General features: G+C 29.7%; 1 long non-coding RNA gene and 1 pseudogene across 1 annotated transcript; both read right to left on the bottom strand.

Moving 5' to 3' along the window:
* Positions 1-8,995: 8,995 nt before the first annotated feature.
* LOC129319352 (uncharacterized) lies at positions 8,996-11,330 on the bottom strand. Its single transcript, XR_008595483.1, has 3 exons — positions 11,160-11,330; positions 10,885-11,008; positions 8,996-9,320 (listed from the first exon to the last, which is right to left on the bottom strand). It is a non-coding gene; the product is annotated as an uncharacterized LOC129319352 (long non-coding RNA).
* Positions 11,331-18,073: 6,743 nt separating this feature from the next.
* Positions 18,074-21,829, bottom strand: LOC129319902 (putative calcium-transporting ATPase 13, plasma membrane-type; annotated as a pseudogene).
* Positions 21,830-22,518: the final 689 nt, after the last annotated feature.

Below are 22,518 nucleotides of genomic sequence, written 5' to 3'. Positions count from 1 at the left end.
AGTGCAACTTAATGAAATCTATATGATGGATATGCTTAAGTTTAATGAATCTACCTCAAATACACATATATTTTGTTCATATTTTTCCTTGAGGAAAAAAAGTGAATACATGCATTTAGAGATCAAGTTATGTAATGATCGAATACATGCATATTTTGCTCATATTTCCTTCAGGAAAAAATAGTGAAGAGAAACATATATATTTAGTGATCAAGTGAAGAGAAATCTATATGAGGCATATGCGTAAGCTTAACGGGTCTAGTCATACTTATATATTTTGTGCATATAAAATAGAAGGTTCTTTTAGGAAGAAAAGTTTTGAAACAGCAAAGAGAAACTAATTACATGGGCCTTGGTTTGAGGAAAAAGTTTTTATTGTGATTTTGTGTGTAATCCTCTTCAAGTAAGAATTGATATGTAGTACCGCACGAAATGTGAGCGGCATAGTAGTTGATTCACCTTGCATTTGCCTCCACTCAATTCCTACATGGAAATATTAAGGAACAAGTAATTATCATTGGTGAAGTTTCAGGTTACCTTGCCATTAGTTTCAAATATATGTCATACAGAAAAGGAAATATGTGATACCTCATTTTCAGATCAGTTAATGTTAAAATATAAAAATATGCTAAGACTATGATGGTAAAAATATTTTTTCAATAAAGAAATGGTTCTGTTTCCCCAAAGCAAGTTGAGCCACCTTTCTCCTTTCAATATTTACATTTTTCTAATCTCTGCCGTGTTCTTGTGCAATCTTGTAATGAACTAACTTGCACTATATGCATGAGAGACTTCCCTAAGCACATTAATTGATGAGAACATTAAGAGTTAGAGCTGCCTTTATCTGAAGCTGCAAACATTGCTCAAAACGCTTAAACTAAGAATTGAAAAGGCATGAACAGGCCAATAAGATTTCGATCTTAGGAGGATGTCTCGTTCTCCACTTACCTTTTCTTCTAAGACCTTTTTTTTTAATCCAAAAAGCAAAAGAAGTTCTGCAATTATGTTAAGCTGACTAGATTATATTTTATTCCTATTTTGCTCCAAAAATTGGAAGAGATGTACCTCTGTTGAGCCAAACCAGATGAGACACGTTATCTTCAATGTCCTTGTCATCATGCTAGTTTAAGATCTACCAACTCAAGATTTTTCCCCTAAAATCTAAACATTTGGAATAAGAAGTAAATGCGCTAATAGTTAGACCCTTAAAACCTGATATCTTTGGTAAGAGATGTCATATAAAGTAGCAAAATGAAGTGCCTAATCAATAATCACAGACAGAAACAACCTGAGAAGAATAATATCTCTCCACACACACACACACACTATATATATATATATATATATCATAGTTATGACAGAAATAACTATCAGTAATAACCAGTTCCAGTCTCAAAGATACAAGCATAACGTTTGGTGTCTAGAATCTTACAAGCTACTCTATAGCAACCCCTTATTTATCCACTGAGGGTTGTAGGAAGGTACATGTATTCCACAAGCCAGGTGATCATCATTCCCAAGTTATAGTGTGCCTCTCCAAATCATTAAAAAGGTTTTGCAAGTTACATCTCCAACTATTCCTCAACATGCAAACAAAAAGTACAAATACAGAGAGAAATCGTCATCCAGAATGATGCTAGGGAGAGATTGGCATTCATTGATGCAACATAATTGGAAAACCAGGGGAACAAAACCTGGCCTGCTACATGACTTCCAGCTTCTGAGTATGTTCTGCAATCTTCTTGGGCTTTGCTGCAATGTAATTGGAAAAGTAGGGGAATAAAACTTAGCTGGTACTACAAGGCTATGAATATATAAATATCTATTGATTATTTAACCAAAATAATTAAAGATCTCCATTTCGAAATTTTGACCTTTCTTTTTAAATATCATCTAGAGTCATTAACATTTATAATCATATTAGAGGATACATCTTGCTCTTTTTTTAATATTGGACTATATTTATATATATAATTCATATTAGCACCAAATCTCTTACATTCCAGATGCATCTTCAATTATTAATCATAGAGCAGTTCTTTTTCAATGATTCATCAAACGGAAAGAAACAAAGGCAAGAGTCTCAACATTAAAAGTCTGCCATTTTTAATTGCCTTACCATGGAAGCAGCCTTAGCCTCAGAAGTTGCGGTCTTCATCATCAAGCTTTCTCTGTGAAGCATTCATATAAAACACCTTGTTTGTTGTGAAGGCGAGAGAAGGCAGCTCATAGGAGAGATAGTATGGCTGTCGATTTCTCATCTTGGATCAACAAAGCTCTCCAATGGACCGTGGATGATAATAATCCGAGAACGGGATCACCTCATTCTTACAAATATGTCATAGAACTTGCAAAGCTGGGATACATCTTCTTCTGACCAACCTTGAGAATGAGAAATTCTTGACATCCCCCAAAAGAACCAAGAAACCATGCCAAGCATAAATTGAGAAGATACAATAACTAATGCCAAGCATAAATAATTAGTGCGAAAGATACATCCCTATCTTCCTAATTTTTTTTTTCTTTTTTTATAAACCCATGTCCCTGATTACTCTCGCTTTCTCAGAACTCAGCCTCTCCTTTAAGTAGCCGAAGGGAGCGTGGATCTACAGCCTCCACTTCAGGCGTCAACTTCCATATTTGATGAACCTCTGCTCTGAATCATCAGACTTCTATCTCTGTTTATGAGTTTTGTCTACAATTTCGTTATCCTATGCGACTGCGATGTTCCTGCTCACGATGATCATGACTTAATGACCGCGAGACGAATGAGGCAGAGAGAGATGAACAGAGACACAGAAAGAGCGGAGATGCCTACAAGAATTTTAAAAAAGGAAATAGAAAGGTTTTCTTCATTACTTTTTCTTTCCGTTACCTCTCCACTTGACCGTTTAAATTAAATTTATATTTTTAAAAATTATTAAGTTTAAATCATTAAATTTAATTTAACAGTCTAGTTCTATAATAATATTTCCTTTTCTCTCATCTGGAGGAGAGAAGCCAATTTCACTTAACCAATAAAAACATAACATTCAGATATCATTGAATATAAATTTATTCTAACATTAATAATAGTATAAAGAAAAAAATGTAAAAAAATTAAATAAGCATTTTATTAGATTAATTTGGTGCTATTTCATTAGATAGACCATGGATAATGTGATGCACCAGATTATCTAAGAATTTTTCAATAATGAAAATGTATCGAGCTTTTTCTTTGGTTGATACCCTGTTTTTAAAATTAGACGCATTTCATGTTTTTTTTTAGTTTTTTAATGAGTGAATTTTATAGTAAAACAATTTTTTTGAAAATAATTAATTAGTAATGAAAATGCTCATCAATTTTGAAAGAGAGGAAATAAGGTTAAGAAATAATAATATTTATTCAATCTTAAAAATTTTATAAGATTATATTTTTTATTTACTCTTTTAAAAACTGTTATTAACTTAACAAAAATGGTTTTTTATTATTTTGTAAATTTTTTTATTTTTAAAATTTTGTTTATGAAGGTATTTAGTTTTTATTCTTTTATCTTCTAAAACAACTGAAAGTTTTAGATTAAATTAAAGGAACAATTTCATACTGAAATAAAGAAAAAATTGATAACTAGTAGTTATCTAACATTTGAGAAGGGATAAAAATAAGATGGAGCAAATAGGATTGATTAAAAAAAATTTAAAAATCAACTTTATTGTAATTTATGATAAAATGTAAATTTTGGAGTAGCCCTCAAATAGAAAATATAGATTGAAAAAAAAAAAACGCAAGGATAGTTACACACGGCACAATGTTAAGACAAAGCCAATGAAGCCATCAATCTCAATAAGCCTAAGCCAAGTGGCATAGGCGGCTTATATGGCTTCAGGATCAGTAGCTTTGAGAGAGGAGATTTGCAACTGCATGGTGAACTATTTCCTTCTTTTCATTTTAAATTATAAGATATTTTTAAAAAAAATTTAATATCTTAAAATATAAAACACTTTAATAAAAATAATATTTTATTAATAATATTTTTTAATATTATCTTTTCATATATTCTATCTCTTCAATATTTTTTCATCAATAAAGTTTTAAATGCATGATATTTTTAAAAGTTTATATTTTTGTCTTAAAAAATAAGGTTGTAAGTTATATTTAATGAGCTTTATTGGTATGTGAGATTTTTATCTAAAAATGTCTTATAATTTAGGACAGAAGAAATACATTCTAAGACATACCCCCTTTGGTCTTATTTAAAAATTATTTCTACTAACTTCATTAATACCAACACAACAAAAGTATAAAGAATAAAATTTAATAAAATTACAAACATAATTCTCAAAAAGTAAATAAATTATATAATATTATTTTTTATTTCTCTTTCTCTCTTACTTTTAAAGGGTAGTTTAGACATTTTATTCAAAACAAAAATCACTATTAATCCAATAACTTATAAAATAGACCATTTCACCTATTTAAAATTAAAGGTGATCAATAAAGTAGATCGGAGGAGTATTGATTACTCCCTTCATCCTTATAGATAAGAAGTCTTTTAGAGTCTTTTTTGTCTCTAAATATAAGAGGTTGTTAGCATTTTTTTAATGAAATGATCATTATACCCTTTTAAATTGGAAAAAGAAAAAGATAAGTACTCTCTTTAATTTACTTTGAAAAAGAGATTTTATTTACAATAATTCAGAGCAAAATTGAAATGTTATTGTATTTTTAATTAGATAACAAACTTTTATTGGTTTACGTAATTTAATTAAAAATATTTATATATAAGGATAGAGGGAGTACATTGCATCATAAAAAATGATGATACAGAATAAATGAAGATAACAAATACAAAGTCAACAACATTGAAAAAAGAAAAAAAATGATAATATGTACAATTAGTCCTTTGAAATATGATAATTTCATTGAAGTCTTTAAAGACTTTTCTGTCATTAACGAATTTATATAAATAATTAAATTACCCTTGTTGAAAATAAAATGATCACATTTTTTAAATAATCACAAGTTTTTTTTTAATATTTACAATAATACAACATAAAATCACAACTTCACATGTCAAATTCTCGATATTGCTACAAGTGTTGAAAAAAATAAGTAATAGTCAAAAGTTTGTTCAAAGAATCACAATTTTTTTTTATATTCACAACAATATAATAGCAAATCACAAGTTCGCGTGTCAAATTCCTAATATTCTAGTTTGCTACAAGCTAGATGTTTGAAATAACAAATAATGATCATAAATTTTATTTAAATAATTATAACTTTGCTTCTTATATTGGCAAATGCAATAGTCAATCACGAGTTCGCATGTCAAATTCTTGATATTGCTATAAGTATTGGAAATAAATAACAAGTAATAATCACAAGTTTTATGTAAATAATCACAACTTTACTTCTTAATTATATTCGCAATAATGCAATAGTAAATCACAACTTTGCATGTCAAATTTATGATATTGCTACAAAGGCAATTTGATTATTTATATAAATTTATTAATGATAAAAAAATTTCTTAAAACTTTAGTGAAATTGCAATATTTTGAGGGAACATGTTGTTATATATATAATTCAAATGGATTTTATTATCATTTTTCTTTCAAAAAACTATTAGACACCATGAAGAAAAAGCTGATACAAAAGCGAAATATTAGAGGAAATAATTGTAACGATCAAGGTATGAATTTCCTTATTAACTTCAGCTGCTTATTAAATTATAGCCATCCAAATAATAGCAAAAAAAATAAAGAATATTTTCTTTACAATGAAGGAAATGTTAAAAATTCAAAAAATACAAAGAGGGAAACAAAGGAGATAAGACCCCACACATTACTATCATATAACTATCTACAAGCAAGTGGTCATTGCCTCTTCATGTTCAGGAAACTGAGCAGTGGTCTCTTAGGGATAGGAATCAACTTCACAACCCAACCATTATACCAAGAAATGGGCTGCCATTAAAATGCATTCGCCCCATTGAGACCAATTCAACCTTTCAGTGTTTGTAAATTTCTTCAAAAATTCCACTATCAATACCTAAAGCATAATGGTTATCCCTATGATCCCTATAAACAACTTATTCCTGTGAATCCCATTGAAAATATTCTTCTGCTCTATCTTCCTTGCATTAAACTCATTTAACACTTGGAATAGCAAAAATGTGTTGAAAATCAATGTTTCATTTACCTTTGAACTCACCTTAAATAAAGCCTCACCCTTAAATTGTAGTGTAAGTAGAATTGTGATCCGGTACAAAACTTGAGTTAAGAGATTTTTCCACACAATACTATGAACATCGTATTTAAGTAAAAAGCCTAATATAATTGAGTAAATTAAATAAATAAAATAAAAAAGGAAAAATAGGATTTTATAAAAAATTAAAATAAAATAATATCTTCATAATTTAAAAGGATTTTTTTTCCTTTTTGTGACCTCCAAATCCCTATAATTATGGTCCTATCAAATTAAATGTGATAATTTGAATATGAAATAATAAAGAAAATTCAAACTAGGATTTGCCTTGATATACTTGAATTTATCTTTAAGAAAAAAAAAAAACCCTAGTTGGTCCCTGTAAAAAGGATAGCAAAGAAGGAGAGAAGAGAGGAAAAATTTTCAGGGAAGAGGCATGGATTGGAGGCCATAAGGAGAGAGAAAAATTGAAGAAAAAGGTGCATGAGAGATAGGAAAATTGAGATAAAAAAGACGCATGAATGAAAAAGTTTGAAAGAGTGTGTATGAAATAAAAGGAGCTACCATAGGCTACAAAGGGAAGGGTGATAAAATCTCACTATTGCTTGCCTCTCACCTAATGCGAAGCCAACCCTAGAATTGCCATCCCAATCTAACAAATTGTAGGGTGATATTCTTTTTTTTTGTCTCCTTTCATTTTGTAATGCAATGCTTGAGCTTGTGTTTCTTTTTTCCATTTCTTTTTTCCCTTCTCTTTTGCTTTTTTTCCTTTCTCTTTCTTTTTTTCTTTCAATGATTCAATTTCATAGCCAATGATGATAACATTCTTGCCACTTATTCTCCTTTTTTTCTTCCTTCTTTTCATGTTCTTCTTTGCATTTTTTCATGACAATTAGAGGCATCCCTATATTTTTGACTGGCCAACAATTAATTATGCTCAAAACATATTGATGGATCTATGGTTGATCTTCCTCAATTTCCTTTATTTTATTTTATAAAACAAAATTTTATTTTAAATTAAGTTTTCATGAGTGATACTAAATCACCATGAATTTATAAAAGCATCAAATGAAATACTGTAAATAACACTAAGTCATCGTAAGTAAAAATAATAAAATTGTTGGCATATTTTAGGTTATATCATAAGTGATACTGAATCACTATATATCCCCGAAAAAATATCAAATGAAATGTCGTGAATGACATTAAGTTATCTCAAATAAAAATAACAAATTTATTGGCATATTTTGGATCATGCCATGAGCGATGCTAAGTCACCTTGGATATCTAAAAATGTCTATCATAATTTCCTTATTAAATTAAAATATTTTCTAAAAAATTATTCTTGAAAATTTCTTTTATTCTTTTAAGGTTTGTCATGAGTGATATTAAATCACCGTATACACTTAGAGCGTCAGTCAGTAGATTGTGAGTGATACTAAATCATCATAAATTTCAATGCTGATTACTTTTCTCTTACCTAAAAGTATTTCCTTGGATTAGATTTTTATTTAAAACAAATAAGTATAAAAATATAACCCAAAATATCAATCTTTTCAATAAAGAAATTAATTAAAAGAATTTAAAAAATAAAAAATAATATTTTAAACTACATGAACTTTGATTATTATCATAGGATACGAAGGCCCTAGACTTTAATCCTAGATTAAGTCCTAATTTGTAAATAAATTATTTGTTTTTATTTTTATTTGTTCCCTTTTTCATGTGATTATAAAGGGTAATTAAGATATAATTAAAAGGTCGATTAATTTATGCAATCAATTTAAAGTAACCGTTCTTATGAATGGGTGTCATGGGGTGCCCAACACCTTCTCTATATACAATCAACTCTTGAACCCTTTTCACAGACTATCCTTTTTTATTATATAATTTTTCAAAATTTCCTAAAAACTTTAGAGGCGACTCTCATTTATTATATTTATCGATGTTTCATCATGGGCAAAGTCACAATCCGAGCGCGACAGTGGTGATGAGAGGCTCAGTTTTTTTATCTTTCAGCCTTTGAACACAGGAAAAAAAAGAAAATAATGGTTATGAATCCAAATTATATGTGTCACCCCCTGACATTAAGAGCATGATTGGCATGAAATATGAGGTGTACTCATATTTTATAAGCCTGGATAGTCAAATGTTGAGTTAAAATATCGATACATAAATTATATAAAATAATAAAATTCATAAAGTTTCACATGTTTTGTAGAAATTTCGACAAAATTTTTCCTATAATTTGAACCCTCCAAAGTTTTTACAATAACAAAACCTGTCAACCAACCCAGCAAAGGAGACTAGCTCTATATTAACAAATTACATACTAACAAATTAAAATTAGGATCTAAGGTATACGTGAAGCACTAACTACCATTGTATAATATAATGAACATTTACATTAAAATAAATGATTGAAGTGTGCTTCCATCATTCAAAAAAATAATAATAATAAAGCTCCTTAATGATCAATAGGCATGTGCAGGGTCAATTACGTTATTTGAGAATAAAATTTTTTTTTGGTAAGTAGCATTCCAATCCAAATTTTAGATACAGCATGTAAAAGTAGTAATTAATAAAATTTAATTTAAAATAAACCAATGAAATATTTAAACATATATTTTAACTAACACTAAATGACAAAGTTGCTCAGCAATATGACCGTGACATAAACCAATAATTTTAAAATTTTATAAATTATCAAGAATCGTATAACTCGTAAAATATGTAAAAGGAATTCAAATAATACAAAAACAACAAAAACAACAAACCTAATATAAAACAATAAATTTTAAAGCCAATCTAGGAGGGAATTTACCATATAAAATTATGCACGATCAAACAAAAGTTTGTTTAATAAAATAAATTTAACAATAATAAGTTTCAAAAATTTCACTTTTAGTGAAACCTTATCAAAACGATTAACAAGCGTGAATACACAGTTCACGAGGGTAAGTAACCAACAAACGTGACTTAAAGCCACAAAATAATCAAGCATGTTCAGAAGTCATGAAACAAGTGTAGGCATGAAGTTCATGAAACAAGCATGAGTACGATACTCACGAATATCCATCCCTCCATCACATGCGTTGGCCTACGCACGGGGCTCACACCTCCTTTAAGCACCCTGTTAGTTAGGTGTATCATAGTGTGCCAAGGACTAACGAAACTAACATTAGCAAACAACATTTTAAACTCAATCCCCTTTAATAAAAACCAAGTGTGTATATAGAGCAAGACAACAATATCAAAGTTTTTATTTTCAAGGTTTTTATTTTCAACCATATCGTTTATTATTGATTCCCCATTATCCAAATTCATTTTCATGTTATACGTGGAATTAAATAATTAAGCTATAATAACATCAATTATTGGTAAATTCAGGACATGACAATCAATAAAACAATTATTATAAAAATTAAATTGAAAAAAAATATATTAATACAATTTACAAGGGACTAAAAGTAAAATTCAAATAAGGAAATTTTTTTATAAATATATTACTAGAATTATATTTGAAACGCTACCCACTCACTTAAGAGTTTTCAATAATTTTAAAACTTGACCCCTTAAATTCTCACTTACTTCCATGACGCCCTAAGTAACCTAGCACATAATTCAACAATCTTTCTGTCATTATAAACAAACATAATTAGCATTCAAGCTCTCCAAGAACTCTTTAAATTTCTTATTAATCCTTCCAATAACTTCCATCAAGTAGTTCAACAATGTTTGGTAGTATTCAATTTCAACCACAATCACAACACTTATTCCAAATTAACAAAATCATAATTATCAAATAGTTTGACAATTTTCCTTTAGGTGATACACAATTCCAATAAGCAATTCTCAACCTTACAACTTATATATGTAAAGACATATAATTCCTCAAGTTACATTTATAATTCCTTTATGCTCTAATATGAAAATTAAATAGTCATATCTCCTTCAAATTTCATGTTTAAGTAACTTAGAACATAATATAAACTAAATCATAAGCAACATCATGATTTGCAAATAATAATTTAGATAGCATTGTCTTCATTTTAGTTCTAAATACACTTGAGTCAATTAAACTATTTGACAAATCTTAATTCATCCTTATATCTCCTCATAACCCGTCCTAAATCATAAATCATATATAACAAACCATGTCCATTATTCTTATGTTTTCTTTAAACTTAATAAAGTACTATACAAAAATCTTATGTAATTCTTGCTCCTAATTAGTATTTTAAAATTTCAATCATTAGCTCAAGCTACTACTCACATACATTCTTTCAAACTATATTATGACCATTTAACATCATTCTCTTAAGCCTTTTCACAAACATCTCGAAAGCATTCATCAAAGTTTAGTTCACAATAAATACCCAAAAATTTAATCAACTTTTAACATTAATTTTAACATCATCAAAAACACAAAGCATCTCAAATTAAATTCCAATCAACACTTAAATCACATTTCGCAGCAAATAAAATCAGCAATTTCAGCCAAAAATTCAAACATGTATATACTCATTCAATAAGCTTCCTTCCTCACTATTTTAGATAATAAAGAAGCTCAATTTTCCTCATTCCTACTAACAACCAGCGGGAACAAACAAAACAAATGCCAGCTCCTGTCTCCAACAGCCACAACACGCCAGACCACAAGAAAAATAGAAGAAGAGGAAAAAGCAATTACTCACTTCCTAAGCACCAGCCCGTTGGAGGAAGATGGAAGGAACAAGATTCAGTACACCCCACTCCCTGGTCACCCACGCACACCACACCAGCACCGAGAAAAGAAAGAGACAGAGGAGCGTGAAGTAGCTGTGGGAATCACGGCAGACAAGGTTCAGCGAGGAGGAAGAGAAGCAGTAATTTCACATCAGAAAAAGAAAAGATTGAGCCTACTCTGCACACTTACACGAACGCCCAACTGTTGAGGAGAAGAAAAGAAAAGAGACGAACACACACTCACCTCTGTCAGCACGCAAGAACGAAGAAATAGAGGAGAGATTCAGCTATAGAACTTAAGCAAACTGACGAACAACAAAAGGGAAGGGAGTGAACGAGTTTCAGGAGTGGAGAAGACACACACGCTAACGGTAAAGCCGGAACCAATGCAACTGGAGGAAGAAGAAAAACACGGGTCATCTCTCCCTCTGTCCTACGCAAATGACCGACTTAGAAGGATGGAGAACATGAAATAATAAATTTATTGGGAAAATTACAAAACAATACCCAGAGCTTGTTGGGAAAAATTTTAAAATAATACCCCACCAGATTTTTATAAAAAAAAAAAACAAGGGACACTTTAGTACTTTTGTCATATAAAAGAAAATAAACTAATCCTTGGTGTAAGTAAGATTTAAACTCTAGATCCCTATATAAGCAACAAGTATAAATTTCACTTGGCCAGTACTTTTCATGTGTTATAACTAAATTAATTAAATAAAGTCTCAAATGGGAAAGGAAAATCATTTAATTTAAATGTTTAGGTCATTACAATATGAATTACAGATAAAGATTTTACTTTTTAGAAAAGAAATTATAATTAAATTTCCATTTAAAAACCCTAAGATTATACTCTAATATTTTCTAAGATTTAAATTTAATATACCAATAAACATTGATTCTAGTAAAAAAAAAAATTGTCTATTTAATAGTACTTGATTTTTATTATTCATATAAATTATGAGCTGGTGAGTTTCATTTTCCTAATAATAAATGTGGGTTTGGCTTTTATTTATCAAAAGTCAGTTTGTCAAAAATTTTTTCACAAAAATTAATTTAGTAAAAATTAGTTATTTTCACAAAATTTATATTTGAATGTATTTTTTTTAAAAATCAGTTGAACAAATTAAAATTTATTTAAATTATCTTTTAAATGAACAATTACTAAAAGAAATATTCTTTTACGATGTTATGTAATTTGTTATACACATGAGATATATTAAAAATATCTAAAAATTTGAAAAAAATTAAATAATATAAAATTTGATACGTTAAATAATAAGAATATAAAATATAAAATTTTATATATTAAAAAAATTATATAATAAATAGTTTAACATATATTAATATAAAAATTAACATGATTAATTGTTTGATATAATATAAAATTTTATTTTTAATTAATCATGAAATGTTCTTTAGAATGTGTTTAAATACAAAAGTATTTAATTATTTCTTATTTTTTAATATTACCTCTTTTTTCTATTTAGCTAATTTTTTCATTGGAACATATGATTAAATATGAAAAAGGTTGAATTTTTTTATTTTTAATCAAAGTTATTGAATTAACCATGCTTCTTAATTTGATCTTGTAAAAATCACTTACTTAATCAAAGAGTATAATGCAATTGGTGTTGAAGTCTTGATTACAAATTTTATTTATAATTTAATTTAATTTGTAAGGGAGGGTAATGATGGAATGAAGGGTAAAGAGAGTAGAGTAATAAATGCTGGAGAAGTGTCAAAGTAATAATTTAATTTATTTTGAAAAATTCCAAAAAATAAAGTTGGCCAAAATCACATTTGGGTCTCATTTTAATGTGCCTTTATAAAGTTAGTTTGCATGACAATAAATATTCAAAAAACATCTGACTTTTAAAAATAAAAAACTACTTACAAGATGTTAAATGTTATAAAACCAAATGGATCTTAAAATTTTGTCTAAAGTTTGGAGTTTCAAAGTGAAAGAAGCTTCTCGTAGGCGTGATTTAGGGAAGTATTGGAACCAAACACTTCACGTCGTCGATTGACGCCATTGGTATCGTCTTCATCCCATCGCCTTTGCGGCCTGCTTGGATATGCCATGAGAAATAATTATTTATGCTGAAACCACATTTTGGTAAAAAAAAAAAAAATTCAAACATCTCCATTTTTACATAATTGATTATGATATCCCAGACAATGTTTGGATGGAACCTATTCTCACTTGCTTTAATTATACCCGTTGGAGCGTTTATTTCTTGTCAGAATTTTTAGCCTACCAATTATACCCCTGGCATTGAGTGAACGCGTGAACAAAAGTGTAAAGCATGAACAAAAGGTGCGAACAATAAACAAAGTGACTGTTTTTGCATGCAACTCGAGATTAGAAAAAAGTGTCGAAAAAAAATAACAATAAAATACCTACAAGTGTCCCAACTTATGAATTAAAAAATCTGATTAAAAAAAATAACAATAAAATACCTACAAGTGCCCCAACTTATGAATTAAAAAAAGCTGATTAAAAAATAAAAATAAAAATATTTATTATTTATTATTAAAGATAACAAAACATTAAACGCAAAAAACATTAAAAAACTGTAATATTGATGAAAAATATTATACTATAAATTTAATTTAAATTTAAATTATTTATATATGTGTTAAATAATTTTTAAAATATTAAATGTATCACTATTATATTTTTTGTTAAATAAATCAAATAAATTTGATAATATCATATGCAATTTCATACCCTAAAACTCATGTCTTTTATTGTAATTTATACATCTAACATTAATTTTAATTAAAATTATCTAAATATCTTCAATTTTATCAAAATTAATTTCAAAAATATCATTCAAACACTATCATATTATAATATATTTAATTATAATCAAAATATATTATGTTAATTAATTTTTTATAATCAATTATATTCAATTGAAATCTGAACGCATCCAAATTTGACAAGTATTTTTAATTGATATGCGATAATATATACTTTCATAAAAGCTATTTATTCATTTATAAATAGATTTTCATTAATTTATAAGTAAAAATATTTAAATTCATGACTAAATGTACATAAATTCACGAGTCACTTCCTACAAATTATTTTAATAATAATTTATTTTTAACTGCTAAAATAAACACTATAATCATTTCATAACAGTACATTTTAATAATTCATGATGTTCAATGATTATTAAGGCCTTCACAAAGTATATAATGTGGGTTTAATAATAAAAATCCTCACACGGCTAAGACGCGGAGAATACGTGGAAAGAGGGTATGAGATTAATGGCCTAATTAAGTCAAGCTTGGAAGAAAGGCTAAAGACTCATTATAATGCCACTCATCACTATATTGACTGATGCATCCGTGTACTTGTGACGTTGTAGGTTTGGATATTTCAATTTGTGCCAATCACTCACTGAATTTTATATCATAAAGCATAGGAAAAACGCAACTATTAATTTATATAATTTTGTAGTATTTTGTTATCGGTTTTTATACTTTTTGTTTTTGTTGCTCCAAGTCTCCATTATTATTTTCATCTGCAATGTTAATTCCATTATTTTTAAATATGCTTAGATGGGCGGCAATGTAGCACTTACAATATTAAATTATCTAACGTGCAACTAACAATAATGTTAAATTAAATGTCAAAATGAGAAAGAAAGAGACAAAACAATCACAAAATATAGAGTAATGAAGATCAACATGAAGAAATTGAAAGTTATGTTTGACTACATGAAACAAAAAAAGTTCCAGCATCAATATTAACTAAAATTAGCAACCAACGGCTACAAAATTAGAAAAATAAAACAAAGTACCTTGAGGGACGAAACCAAAGCAAATGTGAAGAGACGAGTTTGAGGTTTATAAAAATTTAAGAAACAAAACATGACCTCTGTTTGACATGGGTAAAATAACATTAGTTACATGTGTGATAATTTATACTGTTAGTACTACATCATCATCCCTACATATAAGTATATTTAAAAATAAAGGAACTAACAGTACAAATAAAAAAATTATAAGGATTTGGAGTGATGAAAAAAGTATAGGAACTAATAACAAAAAAAGTATAATAAAACTTTTGAAACCAATAATTATATTTTGCCAAAAATATATTACAAATAAGTGTTAGTTACAACGAAAGAAGTTATAATTAACAGCTTAAATACGAAGCCAATATACTACATATTTTTGAAAGAATTCTGAAAACAAATCAAATCTAAATCTTCTTTCTTTATCAATTTTTTCTTGGGAGGAAAAATCTCAACATATCATATACAAAAATTCAAGAACATGGTTTTGGAAGGTTAGAGACTGTACTAGACAGTTTATGAAACATGCATAAGAAAGTTAGATTTTTCCTTTCTCTTACGGGAGCACATTCGGTTTCATAGGTCTTATGTTGCCTTTCTTTTTCTGATACACGAGAAGAAAGAAACTAAATGCCAGTGCTAATGTTCTATACCAAAAACAACTACTAACTTAGGAGGAGGGGAGAGAAAAGAATAAAACTCATTAATGCAAGAAAAAGCTAATTGAAAAAAAGGTTGGCAGCTTCATTAGCATCTCTCAAAATCCGTTGAATGAGCACCAACCAATCTCGAGCTAGCAACAATTTCATTTCACCAACAAGATCAGCATTGGAATGTCTCCCTTTCCCTTAGACGTGTTTAGTTGCATTTATTTTTGGCAGTCCTCATCACCTTTGATGAGATTTAAACTGTTTTGATTTAATTTGGATAGTTCAAATTCAAAGTTTTTAATTTTCATTTTGATTTTATATTTATTCAAATAAAAATTTTTAATAGATCTCATCAGGGGTCATGCTCATCTGACCCTTGATGAGCACTAAAGCTAGACTGTATTTAGTTTTTGTGAAAAATGTCAGAGAAGTAAGGGAATGAGATTTTAATAAATTTGATTTAATTAAAAAAATGGGAGAAGTATGGTTAAATTTTTTTAATTAATTTTTTATGTTTTTATCTTACATCCTCTCTTCATTAAAATCTTATAAAATTTGAAAAATTGGAGAAGTATGGTTAAAATTTTTATTATTATTTTTTGTCTTTTTATCTTACATCTTTTCTTCATTAAAATCATATAACATTACATATCCATTTTTTAAAATTAAACTCGTTAAAATCTCTCTTCCGTAACCCCTCCATTCCATTTCCCTTTAAACCAAACAAGAGGTTAGACAACATATCAAGCATACTCAAACACTTCCTATATTGCCTTATTTTTCCAAATTTGAAATTCCGAAAGCAACAACAATATTCTTTGGAGCCAATTGAATCAATATGTTATTGGGCCGCTTTGTTTTAATCTTGACAAAAAGTTATTTTGATCAATCTATTCGATAACATTGTTGGGGAATTTTATATAAAACACGACTAGTTGATGGAAAAAAATGTTTTCATCTTATTTTAATATCTAATTAAAATTATTTATCAAAATAAGTTGAAAATATATTTTTTCCTCAACAACCTCTGAAATATATAATCTTTTTGTCATTATGTTTATAAAATATTATATGGTGAGCACTTTTTTTTTTGCCATAAAAAATCTAGAGGTGTTAAGTTTTGGGGACTCACTAGTGACTAGAATATAGACTATTTTTTAGGGCTCAAAGAATATTAAAAAAAATTATTTGCGAATTATTTACTTGTTAAGTACTCAAAATTGACAGCAAATTTCCAACATACAGGATGTGTGTTGCATGAAAAGCACATAAATAAATGTTGTGGTGGGGACAATTTTGCTTCGAATCCAACGAAATGAATTTGACCCAAAAAGTTATTAGTTCAAATGTTATTGATTTATAAATATTCTAAATCAATCTATCTAATATGTTTAATAGATGAAATTTGTATGAAAGTAAAACACACCAACCTCTCCTCTATTTTAGTATAGTTACAAAGACCTTCTATTTTTAAAACTTATATAACTTCTCTTAAAATTAAATTTTATATATGTGAATAAAAATTTAATGAATTAAAAAAATCTATTGGCAAAAAAATAATTATGAATTTAATATAATGAGAGATAAATTAATTAATTTATTTTTCATTTATTTTTTAAATTTTAATATTCTGTAAAATGTGTATCAAAAAATATAACCATAATATTCTTTAAAATAGGAGAAGAGAGAGATGTTAGATTATAAGGCCAAATTAATAATTTTAAATCTTTTCATGAATTTTAATTAATACTCCTTTCATCTTAAATTATGAGATATTTTTGGGGAGGATTTGATATTCTAAAATACAAGACACTTATTTGTCATTAGTGTATTTTTTCATTATTACCCTTTCTATTATATTTTTTTTAACATTCTGTCATAAATGAAGTATTAAGTGAAGGACATTTTTAAAATTTTATAGTTTTATTTAAAAAATAAAATTATAAAGTATATTTAATAAGCTTTATTAATATATTTGATTCTATTTAAAAGTGTCTTATAAATTGAGACATGAGGAGTAAAATAAAGAATTTTAGAATTTGAAATGAAATATTCTTAACAGTATTAAAAAATAGACTAAAATGTAGTTTTAAAAATAGATAAGAGATCTATGTAACTATAACGAACTTAAAGGAAGGTAATTATATTTTACCCTCTGTGTGCTTTATAGCTAGTGGTATGAGCTGTTAGGAGACAAACGGGAGGTAAATGAAAATAAATTACTTCTACTTAATGTCCTTAATATTAACATCCACTTAATTTGCTGTCAATTGTAGGTAAGAATTTTGAAGAGAAAAGAAACTATGATAACACTTGAATTATATTTTTTTTAAAAAAAGTAAAAGATGATTTATCTATAATAAAGTGCTCAAGTTTCGGACGTTCAAGTTTTATTTGCGTGTTGTAATTCTTATCCGTGGATACACGTAGTGTTTTAGATGAACAAGGAACCTGGTGGTGTTATAAGGATAGGTCAACCATATTGAACATATTGGTGACCGACTTAGGTTCAGATGAAAAAATATCGTGCTTGTCTGGAAAAAAATAATTAATTTAATTCGGATGTGAAATATTTGTTGGTGTTCGGATGTGAAATACATAAAAATCCAACAACAAAGAAAGAACTATATAAGATATAGCAAATCGATCTGCTCCTCTAAATCAAACCGTTTATTAACGTGCAATCAATCAAATATATAATAATTAAAAATTAATGATGGCAGTTTCTTTACACATAAGAAGGCAAGCAAAACAAAAAACAAAAGATCGATCAAACCATCGACGACAAATATCAAATCCCATGAAAGTCCCATATATGCAAGCAATTGTGTTCATTGGTTCTTCTTCATGTTCAAGAAATGGAGCAATGGTTTTCTTGAGACTGGAATGAACTTCACAACCCAACCAATAGGCCAAGAAATCGCTGCCATTAAAATGCAAGCACCCCATTGGCCCCAATTCAACCTCTCAGTATCTGCAAATTTCTTTAGAAACTCCACCATCAATACCTGAAGCACAATAGTTATTCCTATAATTCCCATAAACAATTTGTTCTTGTGAATCCCCTTGAACACATTCTTCTTCTCTAGCTGCCTTGCATTAAACTCATTAAATACTTGGCATAGCACAAATGTGTTGAAAATCAATGTGTCATTTACCTCTGAACTCACCCTAAATATAGCCTCACCTTTGAATTATAATGTCAAGAGAATTGTGATCTGGTATAAAGCTTGGGTCAAGAGATTTCTCCACATGATGTTTGTGATGAGAGGCTCGGTTATACCCACTGGAGGTTTGTCAAGTAACTCCATTGTAGGCTTCTCTGTTGCTAAAGCTAGAGCACCCAACGTGTCCATTATCAAGTTCACCCACAAGAGTTGAACTGCTGTTAATGGCACTTCTCCTGCTGATATTGCAGCCACAAAGTTAATTACAAGTGCTGCAACATTCACTGTGAGTTGAAATTGAATGAACTTTTGAATGTTATTATAGACACATCTTCCCCACTTTAAAAACTGTCACAACCGAGGAAAAATTATCATCCAAGATAACTATATCTGAGCTTTCCTTTGCCACTTCAGTGCCTTGAATTCCCATGGAAAGTCCTATATCAGCTTCCTTTAATGCTGGTGCATCATTGGTGCCATCTCCTGTGACTGCAACTACATGACCTTTCTGTTTAAGGCATTGAACCATGAGGAGCTTGTCAAATGGGGAGGATCGTGCCATCACACAAATTTTCTCCACTCTCTCTAGTCTTTTTTTTGGAGACAAGTTTCGAAATACCTCACCTTCAATTATAACTTCTGATGTGTCTTGATTTGGGTGGAGAATACCACATTCTGTGGCTATGGCTTTGGCTGTGAAAACATTGTCTCCTGTTACCATCTTCACATTTACTTTTGCTTGTTGGCAATCATTTACAGCTTTCTTGACACCTGGACGACATGGATCCTTAATACCAATAAGTCCTAAGAGGGTGAGGCCTTCTTCGTTTACCTTTTGGACTCCTCTATCATCTTTTTCAGCTACTTCTATGTGTGCAAAAGCAATACATCTGAGGCTGCTAGCTGCCATTCCTTGAATGATTTGCTCGAATACCAACTGGCTACTATTGTCAAGTTCTTTTATATTGCCAGAAGCATCATAGTACTTTGAGCATAATCTTAGTACCATCTCAGCTGCTCCTTTCCAATGCGCATAGACTTTGTTGTCTTTTTTCCTTCTAATCAAAACCCCACTTCTCTTTTTCTTTGAATTGAAGGCTTCCACATGAAGGATGGTGCAGTTTTGTGTCAACTGCTCCATGTTCATGTGCAATTCAAGAACAGCCCATGAAAGAATGGCCTTTTCTGTTGGACTACCTGTAAACTCATATTCAAAGTCTATTGATTTAAACTTGTAAACACTACCTGTTGTGTTAAGGGCAACCCCTTCTTGGATCAATTGAAGAACATTTGAATTGACTAAAAGTGATTTATGAGCTTTCCCTTCAATAGGTTCTTTTCCTAGCCAAAACTTAGTAACCTTCATTTGATTTAGTGTTAGAGTCCCAGTTTTATCAGTGCAAATGGTTGTGGCAGACCCCATAGTCTCGCAAGCAGAGAGCTTCCTCACCATAGCCATGTCAGCCATCATCTTCTTCATGGAATAAGCCAACGTCAAAGTCACAGCCAAAGGAAGCCCTTCTGGAATTGCAACAACAACAATAGTAACTGCAGCAGCAACAATTTTCACAACTTCATTCATTATATCATTAAACTTGGTGTTGCTCCCATTGAACTCTTTGTTTCCATTCTCATCTGTTGTGTTTCCTGTGAAATATCGAACTAACATAACAACAAGAACAAGGAAAGCCACAGCCAAACCAACCTTGCCTATCACTGTTGTAAGCTTATTGAGGCGTTCTTGCAGAGGGGTTTCTTCATTGTTATCTTTGCTTATTGTAGACATCATTTGACCCCATGTCGTGTTCATCCCAACAGAAGTAACAAGCATTTTAGCGAACCCATCAGCCACTTTGGTCCCAGAGAACAAAAATGGGTTTTTGTCTCCATTAATTATTACGTGGTCGCTCTCACCTGTCATGCTTGACTCATCAACTTGCAGAGAATGGCCTCCCAAGAATAAGCCATCAGCGGGAACTTGATCTCCAATCTTCAGCCACACAACATCGCCAACCACGATGTCATATATAGAAACTTGTTGCCGGCGGCCACTTCGTAGAATATCGACTTGGATGTTATTGCTAACTTGGGACAGCTTGTCAAATTGTCTGCTCTGCTTATAGTTACTGATTGAGGACACGGCAATGACGAGAAAAACGGCAACGAAGATGCTTCCACCTTCATACCAGCCTTCCTTGATTCCGTCCTCTTTGATTCCAAAGCCGAGAGACAGGGCAGCACAAACCAAGAGAATCAGAATGGTTGGGTCCTTGAAGCCTTCAATCGCAAAGTGAAAGAAACCTCTTGTAGGAGGTTTCGGATAAGTGTTAGAACCAAACACATCACGCCGCTGAATGATGTCATTGGGATCGTCATCATCATCACCGCCTTTGACTCCATAATTTATGTCGGTTTTTAGAGCCGAGACCACACCATGGACCCCACCAAGATTTTGCAGAGTTTCTAAATTCTTCTCCTTCACGAGATGACTGAGGGTGGTTTGAGTAACGCTAAAGGAATGATTTGGGTTTAAATCAATGACGGTGTAGGAGGAAGAAGGTGACAACTCAGGCTTGTTCTTCTTTTTGGTGTCGGTGGTGATGGGGAGAAGCAAATTGGATTTGAAGTGAGACAAGAGAGCTCTGGAACAATATATGCTAACAAACGCAAAATGCCATTTCTTGTTTGGTTTGCTAAGATTCTTTGGGGCAGCCAGAAGTGTTTGTATTGTCTCCAAATTGGTCACAAATGCCATTATACGAAATTTTCTTTTTGATAGGTAGAAACTAATCAGAACAAAATAAGAAAAATGATTGATTCTTGTTTGGGCAACAAGCTCAACAAGTTAAGTGAACGCTTACACACACACACACACACACATATATATTGCAAGGCTGTGAAAAATTTCAATGCAGTAACTGAAGAATACAAAATGAGAGATGACAGAGACTACGTAGGATCTGAAAGGCTATATAGCAATGTTGGCCCAAAAAGAAAGAAATAAAGAAAGGCTATATAGCAATGAAATAGAACTAATGCAAAGTAAAAAGTTTCTGAAACTGAAGAAAATAATAGCAGGTTAATACTGGAGGATCGGATATGCAAAGAGCTGAAGATCTTAAAGCCTTAATAGTATATAATGCTATACATGAACGTTTAACAGTACTGTGCATATGAAACATGATTGCAGAAGAGTTTTTAATGCACCTGAAGAATACTGAGAGATGACGACAGGGAGTTTCGAATGAAGCAACCGAAAGAAATGATGGAAGCTTAATAATATAGTAGCAGGGTGGTGGATATGAGACGATGGAAAGATGGCGCCAACTATATATAGCAGTTTAATTACATGAAGGTCAAGTCATAAAAACTATTGCCATTTTGCTGGGAACTTGAGAGGTTTCGCAGAACGCTCACTAATGGCGCGTATCTGACTCATCATTCATGCATGTCTATTCATTTTTCCCCCTTTAAACCGCGTTGAGTCAGGAACTGATCAATTGAGGTGTGAGTTCTCGCAAGTGTTCACATTTAGGTCCGTTTAAGAATCACATTCAAAAGTAAGATTTCATTCTGGAGATGTTGGAAGTTATTCAGGTAAAATATTTTATAAAAAAAATATATCTTAAAAGTATATTTAAATAATAGTTGAAAGTAAATATGAGAAACGTAATCATTTAAAGCTTTTAAAAAATGAATTTAAAAAGTGAGATGTTATTTGATTATATTATCACAAGTTTAATTTTTTATTATTTTATTTAAAGAATAGATAATTTATTAAAAATATAATTATCATTTCAATAATAATAATTAGATATCAAGTTTTTAGAATTATAAACTAAATAATTAATTATGTTAATTTTCACCATTAATATATAATAAAAATTGAAAATTTTTATCATACTTTTTAAAATTACAAATTAAAAAGTATAAATAACTAGAGATCAAGTTTTTAGCATTATATATCAAAT

Source organism: Prosopis cineraria, unplaced genomic scaffold (assembly GCF_029017545.1).
Source record: "Prosopis cineraria cultivar Desert tree isolate PC_DT_omini unplaced genomic scaffold, ASM2901754v1 PC9, whole genome shotgun sequence".
Lineage (NCBI taxonomy): Eukaryota > Viridiplantae > Streptophyta > Magnoliopsida > Fabales > Fabaceae > Prosopis > Prosopis cineraria.
The sequence above is the reverse complement of the archived record's forward strand: the minus strand, read 5'-3'. Positions and strand labels throughout refer to the sequence as shown.